Genomic DNA, 15,852 nt, shown 5'->3' on the forward strand with positions numbered 1-15,852 from the left:
TTCAGTAAATTCTTTATTCCGGCTTTGGTGCATTTTCGAACTCCAAAGTTGACGTTCCCTTGGCCTCGCAGGATAATCTACGCTGTAAGAATCCATACAGACCCTTTTATAACATTTTACGTGGTAGCCGAATCCCTGATTTCAATTAGATACAACAAACTCTGATTGGGGATTTCTTCGAAACTTTCTGACTTCGAACCTGGGCGTTGCTAGATATACTGTTAACAAATCACGATCAAAAAGACGCTTCATCGTAATCATTTAGGTGTTTGGACGCGTGCAGATGTTCCTCGCCAGTTGTAACAGTCAAAAATATTTACCGGTCAGAGAGAAATACTTAATTTACATTTACATAGAGAGTCAGGTAACAACTAGATATAACACTTTAGCTGATAGTGAATATCAAAATAGTAGACTATAGAGTTATAGACAGGTTAATCCACACATCTGGAAAATATTCCCGTGTGTAAAAGTATAACTATTGGATGAATATGACCTTCCGGTCTTTTGATTGGTTGATATTTTGGACTTTGACCCGAACTACTTTATTCTCGATTCCACGTGACCTTTTGTTTACGTCACATGAATCTCTTCGACGTCATATCAGATTGGGACTGTTTCTGAAGCAAGATCTGTCACGTATCGGAAACTGCTCCTCATCCGTTGGAACATATTCATCATCAATGTAAATGACTTGTCATGCCGATTGTCATGTATGTATTTCAGTAGTTGGTCTTTGTCAGTATTAATCCTGACTTAGGATGTTTTGACATGGATCAGAATCAGGAATCATCGTCGCACAACCATTGATTTGGTGGCAATATAGGGATTTGAGTTGACAACAAAAGGTCCAAACCACGTTCGATGTCATTCACAATGGATACAATTTTCTTAGGGATTACAAGGAAATGACAAATCCTTTAGATTGTTTGTGACAGATCTTCGGATTCAGATAAAAGATTGTCGGTACCACAATGAACTCGGAGAGGAAATGGTTAGAGCATCGTGATAGGAATTAAAAATCCCCAACATCGCGGGAATTTGATCGATAGATACAAAGGACATGATTAGATACCAAATAATGATAAAGGAACACTCATAACTATGTCTAGCGAAAATGATACCTCGGAAGTAAACACTATACAGACAACACTATGTCTAGCGGAAGTGATACACCGGAAGTAAACGCTATACAGAGACATCACTATGTCTAGTGGAAGTGAAACACCGGTAATAAACGCTATACAGAGACATCACTTTGTCTAGCGGAAGTGATACATCGGAAGCAAACACTATAAAGACCACGACATCACTATGTCTAGCGGAAGTGATACACCGGAAGTAAAAGCTATACATACAACACTATGTCTAGCGGAAGAACAACAAATACAAGGGGGATACCATTTATATATGATCTAAATAAAGAGGTATCCACTGTTGAGGAAACGTAATGATAGCATCAGTGATATTTCAGATGATTTTTTGCTGAATCAATCGAAATTAACAAAGTGACATTAGACGATTGGTCAGAAAATATAACGTTTGTAGAAATGAGCTGAAATTCCAAGATACAAGTGCTACCAATGTTAACGTAATTCCATACAGAATATCAAAAATAAATCAAATGAATATTCGAATCATCGGATAAACTCGGGTAGAAAATTAACATTACCGTGCTCAATTAATGGCAATTAAAAGGAAATGCAGCACCAAAATAGGAGCTCAAGCGTGCACAAAATCGGTTTGGCTTCACCGAAAACAACTGTCGTATGTGACAGATATCGCGAATGCGAAAGAAACGTCAGTTGTTGATGCCACAAAGATTATGATTGAAAAAAAAAAAAAACAAGGAGCAAGAAGGTGTCATAGTCAAGTAATAAGAACCTACTCCATGACTCTACGATGAACGTAGTTTAACTTACGGAAAGATGCAGATTCATAGACTAAAACCCCGGAACAAAGTAATTACATGAAAACAATACATTCGAATGAAGATATGATCATGAATAAGCCACAAAAAACGTCACAGCAGGTTTTAGCAGCTGAACAATCACTACGATAATGCACTTACACCATGCCAGTGGTACAGGAACAATACTACGATATTACCGTAGATCTACGTCAGCAGTGTACCAGAGAACAATCACTAACGATAAATGATCTACGTCAGCAGTGTACCAGAGAACAATCACTAACGATAAATGATCTACGTCAGTAGTGTACCAGAGAACAATCACTAACGATAAATGATCTACGTCAGCAGTGTACCAGAGAGCAATCACTAACGATAAATGATCTACGTCAGTAGCGTACCAGAGAACAATCACTAACGATAAATGATCTACGTCAGTAGTGTATCAGAGAACAATCACTAACGATAAATGATCTACGTCAGTAGTGTACCAGAGAACAATCACTAACGATAAATGATCTACGTCAGTAGTGTATCAGAGAACAATCACTAACGATAAATGATCTACACCAGCAGTAACCAGAGAACAATCACTGACGATAAATGATTTACGTCAGTAGTGTACCAGAGAACAATCACTAACGATAAATGACCTACGTCAGTAGTGTACCAGAGAACAATCACTAACGATAAATGATCTACACCAGCAGTGTACCAGAGAACAATCACTAACGATAAATGACCTACGTCAGTAGTGTACCAGAGAACAATCACTAACGATAAATGATTTACACCAGTAGTGTATCAGAGAACAATCACTAACGATAAATGATCTACACCAGCAGTAACCAGAGAACAATCACTGACGATAAATGATCTACACCAGCAGTGTACCAGAGAACAATCACTAACGATAAATGATCTACGTCAGCAGTGTACCAGAGAACAATCACCAACGATAAATGATCTACGTCAGTAGCGTACCAGAGAACAATAACTAACGATAAATGACCTACGTCAGTAGTGTACCAGAGAACAATCACTAACGATAAATGATCTACGTCAGCAGTGTACCAGAGAACAATCACTAACGATAAATGATCTACGTCAGTAGTGTACCAGAGAACAATCACTGACGATAAATGATTTACACCAGCAGTGTACCAGAGAACAATCACTAACGATAAATGATCTACACCAGCAGTGTACCAGAGAACAATCACTTACGATAAATGATCTACGTCAGCAGTGTACCAGAGAACAATAACGATAAATGATCTACGTCAGTAGTGTACCAGAGAACAATCACTAACGATAAATGATTTACACCAGCAGTGTACCAGAGAACAATCACTGACGATAAATGATCTACACCAGCAGTGTACCAGAGAACAATCACTAACGATAAATGATCTACGTCAGCAGTGTACCAGAGAACAATCACCAACGATAAATGATCTACGTCAGTAGCGTACCAGAGAACAATAACTAACGATAAATGACCTACGTCAGTAGTGTACCAGAGAACAATCACTAACGATAAATGATCTACGTCAGCAGTGTACCAGAGAACAATCACTAACGATAAATGATCTACGTCAGTAGTGTACCAGAGAACAATCACTGACGATAAATGATTTACACCAGCAGTGTACCAGAGAACAATCACTAACGATAAATGATCTACACCAGCAGTGTACCAGAGAACAATCACTAACGATAAATGATCTACGTCAGCAGTGTACCAGAGAACAATAACGATAAATGATCTACGTCAGTAGTGTACCAGAGAACAATCACTAACGATAAATGATTTACACCAGCAGTGTACCAGAGAACAATAACGATAAATGATCTACGTCAGTAGTGTACCAGAGAACAATCACTAACGATAAATGATCTACGTCAGTAGTGTACCAGAGAACAATCACTGACGATAAATGATTTACACCAGCAGTGTACCAGAGAACAATCACTAACGGTAAATGATCTACACCAGCAGTGTACCAGAGAACAATCACTAACGATAAATGATCTACGTCAGCAGTGTACCAGAGAACAATAACGATAAATGATCTACGTCAGTAGTGTACCAGAGAACAATCACTGACGATAAATGATTTACACCAGCAGTGTACCAGAGAACAATAACGATAAATGATCTACGTCAGTAGTGTACCAGAGAACAATCACTAACGATAAATGATCTACGTCAGTAGTGTACCAGAGAACAATCACTGACGATAAATGATTTACACCAGCAGTGTACCAGAGAACAATCACTAACGATAAATGATCTACACCAGCAGTGTACCAGAGAACAATCACTAACGATAAATGATCTACGTCAGCAGTGTACCAGAGAACAATAACGATAAATGATCTACGTCAGTAGTGTACCAGAGAACAATCACTAACGATAAATGATCTACGTCAGCAGTGTACCAGAGAACAATAACGATAAATGATCTACGTCAGTAGTGTACCAGAGAACAATCACTGACGATAAATGATTTACACCAGCAGTGTACCAGAGAACAATAACGATAAATGATCTACGTCAGTAGTGTACCAGAGAACAATCACTGACGATAAATGATCTACGTCAGTAGTGTACCAGAGAACAATCACTGACGATAAATGATTTACACCAGCAGTGTACCAGAGAACAATCACTAACGATAAATGATCTATGTCAGTAGTGTACCAGAGAACAATCACTGACGATAAATGATCTACGTCAGTAGTGTACCAGAGAACAATAACGATAAATGATCTACGTCAGTAGTGTACCAGAAAACAATCACTGACGATAAATGATTTACAAGGATGTGATCTAATCGTCGATGATATGTAAGTAATAGGTAAAATCCGTCGAGCAACATGACGCACTTTCCAAAAACGTTCTGGACCAAGTACGTCAGAACAACTTGAAATTAAGTTCGGATATGTGTAAATTCCGTCGAGTTACTTGTATGTTGGACATAAACGGTCATGTGGTAAACTTGACCAGGAGAAGACCTTAAAAAGGAACCCCATGCATTCCTAGGGTTCGTTACTTCGTAAGTTCATCATTTCGGAAACCGAGTGGATGTGGGGAAAAAGTATTCAGAAACTGAAACAACGTGTGGCAGAAACACCCGTTCTTTGGTAATATTACATGTATATGACCCAAATAAAGTTCTACGGGGCTCAATAACTCTACGATATCGGTGACGTGAAGAAAGTCATGGTTCCTTTCAAATTCCCGGTGAAAGCGACCAATTAAAAAAACGATGAACATTAACACGCCCGCCTTGCAGAAACGTCCCACATAAAGGGTCTTTGAACTTCGACAGGGACATTTTGTTGAGTTAATGGATTAAAGAACTGCATAATTAAAGTTTTAAAGATGTCAAACCACCATGGCTTTGTCACATGATTTTTTTTTTAAATGTTTTTGAATATGAATTAAAATATTTGTGACTTTTATAAATATAATGATAATGTAACGTTGCGTATGTCATATATGTGTATTTACAAGCAGTATCACAAAGTTAGGTTTAATTAGACTGTTTTAATAATTCAATATGAGAAAAGAGGCACGACTAATCACGCATCCATGCCTAGTGAAAAAGCGTGTCCAACTTTGCGACTGATTCAGTTGTTTATGAACTAAACAGCAGTAGACAAACGTGGTAATATATTTGGAGTATTTCTGAGTTAGACGTGACATTTCTCTCTGTCAGATAGTGACTTTGAATACGTAGTTAAGTGTGGACCTAACTTTGTCATAGTCCTGAATAATGAACTGTTGTCAAGGCATCGTCATTGTCATTGACAAATGAAATAGACGTTTTCAAAATATCGCAAACAGTTTCCAAGTATTATCTAAACAAAATTTCGTCTACTTAAAGGTGTACGTTATCGAAAGAGCAGACACTTACTCTTTTGAAACACCTGGTCCATCTTCCTTGTGAAGGGTATCATCGTAAATCCTCCGTCCACATTTTCCCTTCGTTTTATTATTTTTTTCTTTAGAATGAGTTTCCTTTACATGGTATTCTCTCTTTTAAAAAAACCAACACGATGCCATTCACTGTGGTCATTTTATTTATTAAAAATGTGTGATAATTAAAAAATAGAGATCGAATATAGCAATAATAATGTAAACACGTGACTGTTCATACAAATGTGTACTCTAACAAACCTAAAATATCTACAACACATACCTACGACCTTCACTTGGACATATCAGTATACACATACCTACGACCTTCACTTGGACATATCTCAGTATACACATACCTACGACCTTCAGTTGGACATATCAGTATACACATACCTACGACCTTCACTTGGACATATCAGTATACACATAACGACCTTCACTTGGACATATCAGTATACACATACCTACGACCTTCACTTGGACATATCAGTATACACATACCTACGACCTTCACTTGGACATATCGGTATACACATACCTACGACCTTCAGTTGGACATATCTCAGTATACACATACCTACGACCTTCAGTTGGACATATCAGTATACACATACCTACGACCTTCACTTGGACATATCGGTATACACATACCTACGACCTTCACTTGGACATATCAGTATACACATACCTACGACCTTCAGTTGGACATATCTCAGTATACACATACCTACGACCTTCACTTGGACATATCTCAGTATACACATACCTACGACCTTCACTTGGACATATCAGTATACACATACCTACGACCTTCAGTTGGACATATCTCAGTATACACATACCTACGACCTTCACTTGGACATATCAGTATACACATACCTACGACCTTCACTTGGACATATCAGTATACACATACCTACCACCTTCACTTGGACATATCGGTATACACATACCTACGACCTTCACTTGGACATATCGGTATACACATACCTACGACCTTCACTTGGACATATCGGTATACACATACCTACGACCTTCACTTGGACATATCGGTATACACATACCTACGACCTTCACTTGGACATATCGGTATACACATACCTACGACCTTCACTTGGACATATCGGTATACACATACCTACGACCTTCACTTGGACATATCGGTATACACATACCTACGACCTTCACTTGGACATATCGGTATAAAACGGGAATGATAAAAGTAGGATGTTCTACAACAATGCTTGTATTTACAATGCATAGTATTATACATAAATAATTAATGTCACTATGATTTATAGCTGACACTAAAATCATTATTATTCCTGTACATGTGATATTTACATTTCAACTCAAATATTTTATGAAATATATTTCCCATGTGAGTTTTTCATCCTCACCTCTCAACCGTGATCTACAACACAAATGCACATTCCACTAGTAAAATATAAACAGTTAATGTATATATAAAGATTTCTTTCGTCTAAAAACATTTTGTTCCAAAAATTGTTGCAGAAGATTTTTTTTTTTCATCTCGAGTGGTTTGTATCTTCTTTGATCAAATGAAAGATACATCTCAATTGTTTTTTAAACGATTTTCTAACGTAAAGCTTATAGAAGACAGTTGGCTACCAATGAGTTTTCACATACATTTGAAATGCTGACATATAAATTAGTATATTTCAGAATTACCTGCCTGTTTCCAGGTGTACATTGACAAATCATGTGACCACACTTTAAGTAGCATTAATTCAATTAACTTCTCAGATCAATTATGGTTAAATTCATCACACAGCATATATGCTGATTGTCACAGGTTTGTTTCTTTGGGAGCACCGAGTGATTTTTTCCCAATCTACAAAGTACCCTTTCCGGGGTTTGAGGAAAATCCATAGCGATTGGAGTTGTCACAACATAATACTGTAATCCCATGCATGTTTTGTTTGGATTTGACCAACAGACCAAAATTTACCACCTGCCTCGTTATTGTCCAAATGTTTTACCATTTGCTTCGTCATTGACCGATATTTTACGTCTCCTACCGAATCTCATGATCTCTTTAATTTGGCATATACCAATTACCATCTGTCTCGTCATAGACTAAAATCATACCATCTGTCTGCCATACACCGAATGTTTACCACGTGTCATCAAACAATACCTAAATTTTACCATCTGTCTCGTCATAACCCAAAATGTTAACCACTTGTCACGATTTTTGTCACTATTGTCTCATCATGTGCCAAATTTTTACCACCTATCTCCTCGTAATTGACCACCTGTAATGTCTGGGGCAAGTTTTTTCATCTGCCTCATCATATACCAATTCTTACTACCCGTCAAATCCCGCCGGATAAACATCATCAATATTTGAGTTATAACCTGATTGTTACCACCAGACCGTTACAGCCTGTCTCATTAATACTGATTCATTCTAACAAAACAGCAAGTTACATAATGAAACATAAAATAAGTATATGCAGTATATATATATATATATATTCAGTATATGGTGTAATGTCTACAGACAATAGGCCGTGTACAGGGAATTTGATTATCTGTAGGCTACGTATACCATAACACAGACAACAAATTCCCGACTAGTATTACTATAGCAGTACGATACCCTGAGATTCAGACCGGACTTTAGTGACAAAATTCGCAAATGGTATATCAGCTGTATAACAACTTTGTAAGGAGCATGAATTACAAATAAAATATTGTATATACAACTGATTTATAGATAATTTACAACGTTTCTGTCTGATATATGACTAGTGTATGCTGTCCTAATGATTACCTCTACAGAGCAATGGAATTGTGAATACTTAATTTGTCAAAGATATTCTAATATGTATATATATATATATATATATTGTATCTGTTTAAACTAACTTTGTTCAGTTTGTGCCGACATTTTTGGGAAGGGAAAGAAATTTTGCCTCCATGTCAACATATATACCATATGCTAGATACAGGGGGTTTACAAGGTCATTCTGTCAGAGCTAGATACAGGGGGTTTACATGTTCATTCCGTCAGAGCTAGATACAGGGGGTTTACAAGGTCATTCCGTCAGAGCTAGATACAGGGGGTTTACAAGGTCATTCCGTCAGAGCTAGATACAGGGGGTTTACAAGGTCATTCTGTCAGAGCTAGATACAGGGGGTTTACAAGGTCATTCCGTCAGAGCTAGATACAGGGGGTTTACAAGGTCATTCCGTCAGAGCTAGATACAGGGGGTTTACAAGGTCATTCCGTCAGAGCTAGATACAGGGGGTTTACAAGGGCATTCCGTCAGAGCTAGATACAGGGGGTTTACAAGGTCATTCCGTCAGAGCTAGATACAGGGGGTTTACAAGGGCATTCCGTCAGAGCTAGATACAGGGGGTTTACAAGGTCATTCCGTCAGAGCTAGATACAGGGGGTTTACAAGGTCATTCCGTCAGAGCTAGATACAGGGGGTTTACAAGGTCATTCCGTCAGAGCTAGATACAGGGGGTTTACATGTTCATTCCGTCAGAGCTAGATACAGGGGATTTACAAGGTCATTCCGTCAGAGCTAGATACAGGGGATTTACAAGGTCATTCCGTCAGAGCTAGATACAGGGGGTTTACAAGGTCATTCCGTCAGAGCCAGATACAGGGGGTTTACAAGGTCATTCCGTCAGAGCTAGATACAGGGGGTTCACATGTTCATTCCGTCAGAGCTAGATACAGGGGGTTTACATGTTCATTCCGTCAGAGCTATAGATACAGGGGGTTTACAAGGTTATTCCGTCAGAGCTATAGATACAGGGGGTTTACAAGGTCATTCCATCAGAGCTAGATACAGGGGGTTTACAAGGTCATTCCATCAGAGCTAGATACAGGGGGTTTACAAGGTCATTCCGTCAGAGCTAGATACCGTGACTGTACAAGTTTGTTCTGTCAGAAATACATACAAGGCTTCACAATGATCTTCCGTCAGAACTAGATACGTATATGTACGTGTCTTTACAGGGTTATTCTGTCTGAACAAGATACTGTGGCTGTACAAGGTTTTTGTCAGAACTTGATACCATGGCTCCACATGTACAGGGGTATTCTGTATTTAGTCATATTTGGCATCAACTTAGATATATTTACAGCTTAATCTCCCTAGAAAGATGTATAATACTACATTTAGCTTTGTCAATATATAATTAACTGTCTGTTAAATACTACATTTTGCTACGTCAGTAAGTAACTGTCTGTTAAATACTACATTTTGCTACGTCAGTAAGTAACTGTCTGTTAAATACTACATTTCGCTACGTCAGTAAGTAACTGTCTGTTAAATACTACATTTCACTACGTCAGTAAGTAACTGTCTGTTAAATACTACATTTCGCTATGTCAGTAAGTACGTCAGTAAGTAACTGTCTGTTAAATACTACATTTCACTACGTCAGTAAGTAACTGTCTGTTAAATACTACATTTCACTACGTCGGTAAGTAACTGTCTGTTAAATACTACATTTCGCTACGTCGGTAAGTAACTGTCTGTTAAATACTACATTTCGCTACATCAGTAAGTAACTGTCTGTTAAATACTACATTTCACTACGTCAGTAAGTAACTGTCTGTTAAATACTACATTTCACTACGTCAGTAAGTAACTGTCTGTTAAATACTACATTTCGCTACGTCAGTAAGTAACTGTCTGTTAAATACTACATTTCGCTACGTCGGTAAGTAACTGTCTGTTAAATACTACATTTCACTACGTCGGTAAGTAACTGTCTGTTAAATACTACATTTCACTACGTCGGTAAGTAACTGTCTGTTAAATACTACATTTAGCTACGTCGGTAAGTAACTGTCTGTTAAATACTACATTTCACTATGTCAGTAAGTAACTGTCTGTTAAATACTACATTTCGCTACGTCAGTAAGTAACTGTCTGTTAAATACTACATTTCGCTACGTCAGTAAGTAACTGTCTGTTAAATACTACATTTCGCTACGTCAGTAAGTAACTGTCTGTTAAATACTACATTTCGCTACGTCAGTAAGTAACTGTCTGTTAAATACTACATTTCGCTACGTCAGTAAGTAACTATCTGTTAAATACTACATTTCACTATGTCAGTAAGTAACTGTCTGTTAAATACTACATTTCACTATGTCAGTAAGTAACTGTCTGTTAAATACTACATTTCGCTACGTCAGTAAGTAACTGTCGGTAAAATACTACATTTCACTACGTCAGTAAGTAACTGTCTGTTAAATACTACATTTAGCTACGTCGGTAAGTAACTGTCTGTTAAATACTACATTTAGCTATGTCAGTAAGTAACTGTCTGTTAAATACTACATTTAGCTATGTCAGTAAGTAACTGTCTGTTAAATACTACATTTCGCTACGTCAGTAAGTAACTGTCTGTTAAATACTACATTTAGCTACGTCGGTAAGTAACTGTCTGTTAAATACTACATTTAGCTATGTCAGTAAGTAACTGTCTGTTAAATACTACATTTCGCTACGTCAGTAAGTAACTGTCTGTTAAATACTACATTTAGCTACGTCAGTAAGTAACTGTCTGTTAAATACTACATTTCGCTACACCAATTCTGTATTAGACATCTTATCAGTCCTTTCAGTCCAGTGAAAAGTTGGTTAAGTCTAATTGTTCAGATACTTTCCAATTTTTGATCAAAAAGTTCAGAAAAAAATTGACGAACCTGTCATACAAATGTTACCCTGTTAATCTCATGATTTTGTCAATGACATACTTCATTCTGACTTTGTCAATGACATCACCTATACACAATTGATCTTCTTAATCACGACAATATTATGAAAAATAAAAAAAATAATTATGTATTTTCTTTTGAAATGATAATATCTCTTTGTAATGGACATATTTTGGGAAGTCTATTTCCTACATGATATTACATATTGTATACGTTAAATGAATTTTCCTTTTTGATGTAAACTGAGATTAGACCTCTATTATAACCATACATACCAACACCATGCAAGGAGAAGTAAATATGAAATATGCATGTCAATCATATTGGTCAGCACTGGTCACTACTGTACTTTAAAATGTCACGCCAGGAGATAAATTAAACAATGTAATCACACTTACAGAGAAATATTACACCATGTATCCACACAACGGAGAAATATTACACCATGTATCCACACAACGGAGAAATATTACACCATGTATTTACACTCACACAGAAATATTACACCATGTATTTACACTTACAGAGAAATATTACACCATGTACCCACACTCACAGAGAAATATTACACCATGTATCCACACTCACAGAGAAATATTATACCATGTATTTACATGTGCACTCACAGAGAAATATTACACCATGTATTTACACTCACACAGAAATATTACACCATGTATTTACACTCACAGAAATATTACACCATTTATCCACACAACGGAGAAATATTACACCATGTATCGACACTCACAGAGAAATATTACACCATGTATCCACACAACGGAGAAATATTACACCATGTATCCACACAATGGAGAAATATTACACCATGTATCCACACAACGGAGCAATATTACACCATGTATTTACACTCACACAGAAATATTACACCATGTATTTACACTCACACAGAAATATTACACCATGTATTTACACTCACGGAGAAATATTACACCATGTATTTACACTCACAGAGAAATATTACACCATGTATTTACACTCACAGAGAAATATTACACCATGTATCCACACAATGGAGAAATATTACACCATGTATCCACACAACGGAGCAATATTACACCATGTATTTACACTCACACAGAAATATTACACCATGTATTTACACTCACACAGAAATATTACACCATTTATCCACACAACGGAGAAATATTACACCATGTATCGACACTCACAGAGAAATATTACACCATGTATCCACACAACGGAGAAATATTACACCATGTATCCACACAACGGAGCAATATTACACCATGTATTTACACTCACACAGAAATATTACACCATGTATTTACACTCACACAGAAATATTACACCATTTATCCACACTTACAGAGAAATATTACACCATTTAACCACACTCACAGAGAAATATTACACCATGTATCCACACAACGGAGAAATATTACACCATGTATTTACACTCACAGAGAAATATTACACCATGTATCCACACAACGGAGCAATATTACACCATGTATTTACACTCACACAGAAATATTACACCATGTATCCACACTCACAGAGAAATATTACACCATGTATCCACACAACGGAGCAATATTACACCATGTATTTACACTCACACAGAAATATTAGACCATGTATTCACACTCACAGAGAAATATTACACCACGTATCCACACAACGGAGAAATATTACACCACGTATCCACACTCACAGAGAAATATTACACCATGTATTTACACTCACAGAGAAATATTACACCATGTATTTACACTCACAGAGGAATATTACACCATGCATCCACACTATGTACAGGTAATTAAAACCACACTCACGGAGAAATATTACACCATGCATCCACACACGGAGAAATATTACACCATTTATCCACACACACAGAGAAATATTACACCATTTATCAACACTTACAGAGGAATATTACACCATGTATCCACACTCACAGAGAAATATTACACCATGTATCCACACACAGAGAAATATTACACAATGTATCCACACACACAGAGGAATATTACACCATGTATCCACACTTACAGAGAAATATTACACCATGTATCCACACTTACAGAGAAATATTACACCATGTATCCACACACAGAGAAATATTACACAATGTATCCACACTAATAGAGAAATATTACACCATGTATCCACACACACAGAGAAATATTACACCATTTATCAACACTTACAGAGGAATATTACACCATGTATTTACACTCACACAGAAATATTACACCATGTATTTACACTCACACAGAAATATTACACCATGTATTTACACTCACAGAGAAATATTACACCATGTATTTACACTCACACAGAAATATTACACTATGTATCCACACTCACAGAGGAATATTACACCATGTATTTACACTCACAGAGAAATATTACACCATGTATTCACACTCACAGAGAAATATTACACCATGTATTTACACTCACAGAGAAATATTACACCATGTATTTACACTCACAGAGAAATATTACACCATGTATTTACACTCACAGAGAAATATTACACCATGTATTTACACTCACAGAGAAATATTACACCATGCATCCACACACGGAGAAATATTACACCATGTATCCACACTCACAGAGAAATATTACACCATGTATCCACACAACGGAGAAATATTACACCATGTATCCACACTCACGGAGAAATATTACACCATGTATTTACACTCACAGAGGAATATTACACCATGCATCCACACTATGTACAGGTAATTAAAACCACACTCACAGAGAAATATTACACCATTTATCCACACACACGGAGAAATATTACACCATGTATCCACACTCACGGAGAAATATTACACCATGTATTTACACTATGTACAGGTATAAAACCACACTTACAGAGAATTAATTATGTAGCTGTACACAACATATAATGTCACAATGTTTAGTGTGTTTGTCAGCAGTAATTCATTTGGCGACATGGCAAAGTCACACTTATAGTATAAGAGAGTAAATGTACATAGTATTATAACAACAGGGCCATTTATCTGATAACATCTGGTCATAAACAAGGTCACTAAAGCACTTGATTATTTTTTTCATTGCATTATTAAAAGCGAATCAAACAAAATCAGACTTCATTTCATAATGATAATATTTTCAAAATAAAGCTCTTTGTTCACCATGTAAACATTAAACATATTTTGTACAAAATATCACAAAATATAGGACAAGAACTGTCCATGACTACTGTACATGTATAAGGATATTGACACACAAACACAAAGTAATAATACAAAAAAATAGCTGGGACAATCAATATGGAATTCAGCAACATTTTGTTTCCTTCTTGTATCTACATGTACAGATCATTACAGGATAACTACACCATAACATAGATAGCTGTAACAAAGTTGATAACTACAGCATGTTATAGAAAACTACAGCATTTTATATAGGATACCTACAGCATTTTATATAGGATACCTATAGCATTTTATATAGGATACCTACAGCATTTTATATAGGATATACCTATAGCATTTTATATAGGATACCTACAGCATTTTATATAGGATACCTACAGCATTTTATATAGGATACCTACAGCATTTTATATAGGATACCTATAGCATTTTATATAGGATACCTACAGCATTTTATATAGGATACCTACAGCATTTTATATAGGATATATGTAGCATTTTATATAGGAAACCTACAGCATTTTATATAGGATATATGTAGCATTTTATATAGGAAACCTACAGCATTTTATATAGGATACCTACAGCATTTTATATAGGATACCTACAGCATTTTATATAGGATACCTACAGCATTTTATATAGGATATATGTAGCATTTTATATAGGAAACCTACAGCATTTTATATAGGATACCTACAGCATTTTATATAGGATATATGTAGCATTTTATATAGGAAACCTACAGCATTTTATATAGGATACCTACAGCATTTATATAGGATATACCTATAGCATTTTATATAGGATACCTACAGCATTTTATATAGGATACCTACAGCATTTTATATAGGATACCTACAGCATTTTATATAGGATATATGTAGCATTTTATATAGGAAACCTACAGCATTTTATATAGGATACCTACAGCATTTTATATAGGATACCTACAGCATTTTATATAGGATATACCTATAGCATTTTATATAGGATACCTACAGCATTTTATATAGGATACCTACAGCATTTTATATAGGATACCTACAGCATTTTATATAGGATACCTACAGCATTTTATATAGGATACCTACAGCATTTT

The 15,852-nt window shown here is 36.1% G+C and overlaps 1 long non-coding RNA gene across 2 annotated transcripts; it reads right to left on the reverse strand.

Annotated features, from left to right (window-relative positions):
* Positions 1–5,986: 5,986 nt before the first annotated feature.
* LOC117344757 lies at positions 5,987–15,394 on the reverse strand. Of its 2 annotated transcripts, XR_004536236.1 has the most exons (3): positions 15,309–15,394; positions 6,278–14,984; positions 5,987–6,243 (listed from the first exon to the last, which is right to left on the reverse strand). It is a non-coding gene; the product is annotated as an uncharacterized LOC117344757 (long non-coding RNA). The 2 variants fall into 2 exon arrangements; XR_004536237.1 differs by lacking the exon at positions 15,309–15,394 and having other exon boundaries at positions 5,987–6,130; positions 6,278–8,733.
* Positions 15,395–15,852: the final 458 nt, after the last annotated feature.

Source organism: Pecten maximus, chromosome 2, assembly GCF_902652985.1.
Source record: "Pecten maximus chromosome 2, xPecMax1.1, whole genome shotgun sequence".
NCBI lineage: Eukaryota > Metazoa > Mollusca > Bivalvia > Pectinida > Pectinidae > Pecten > Pecten maximus.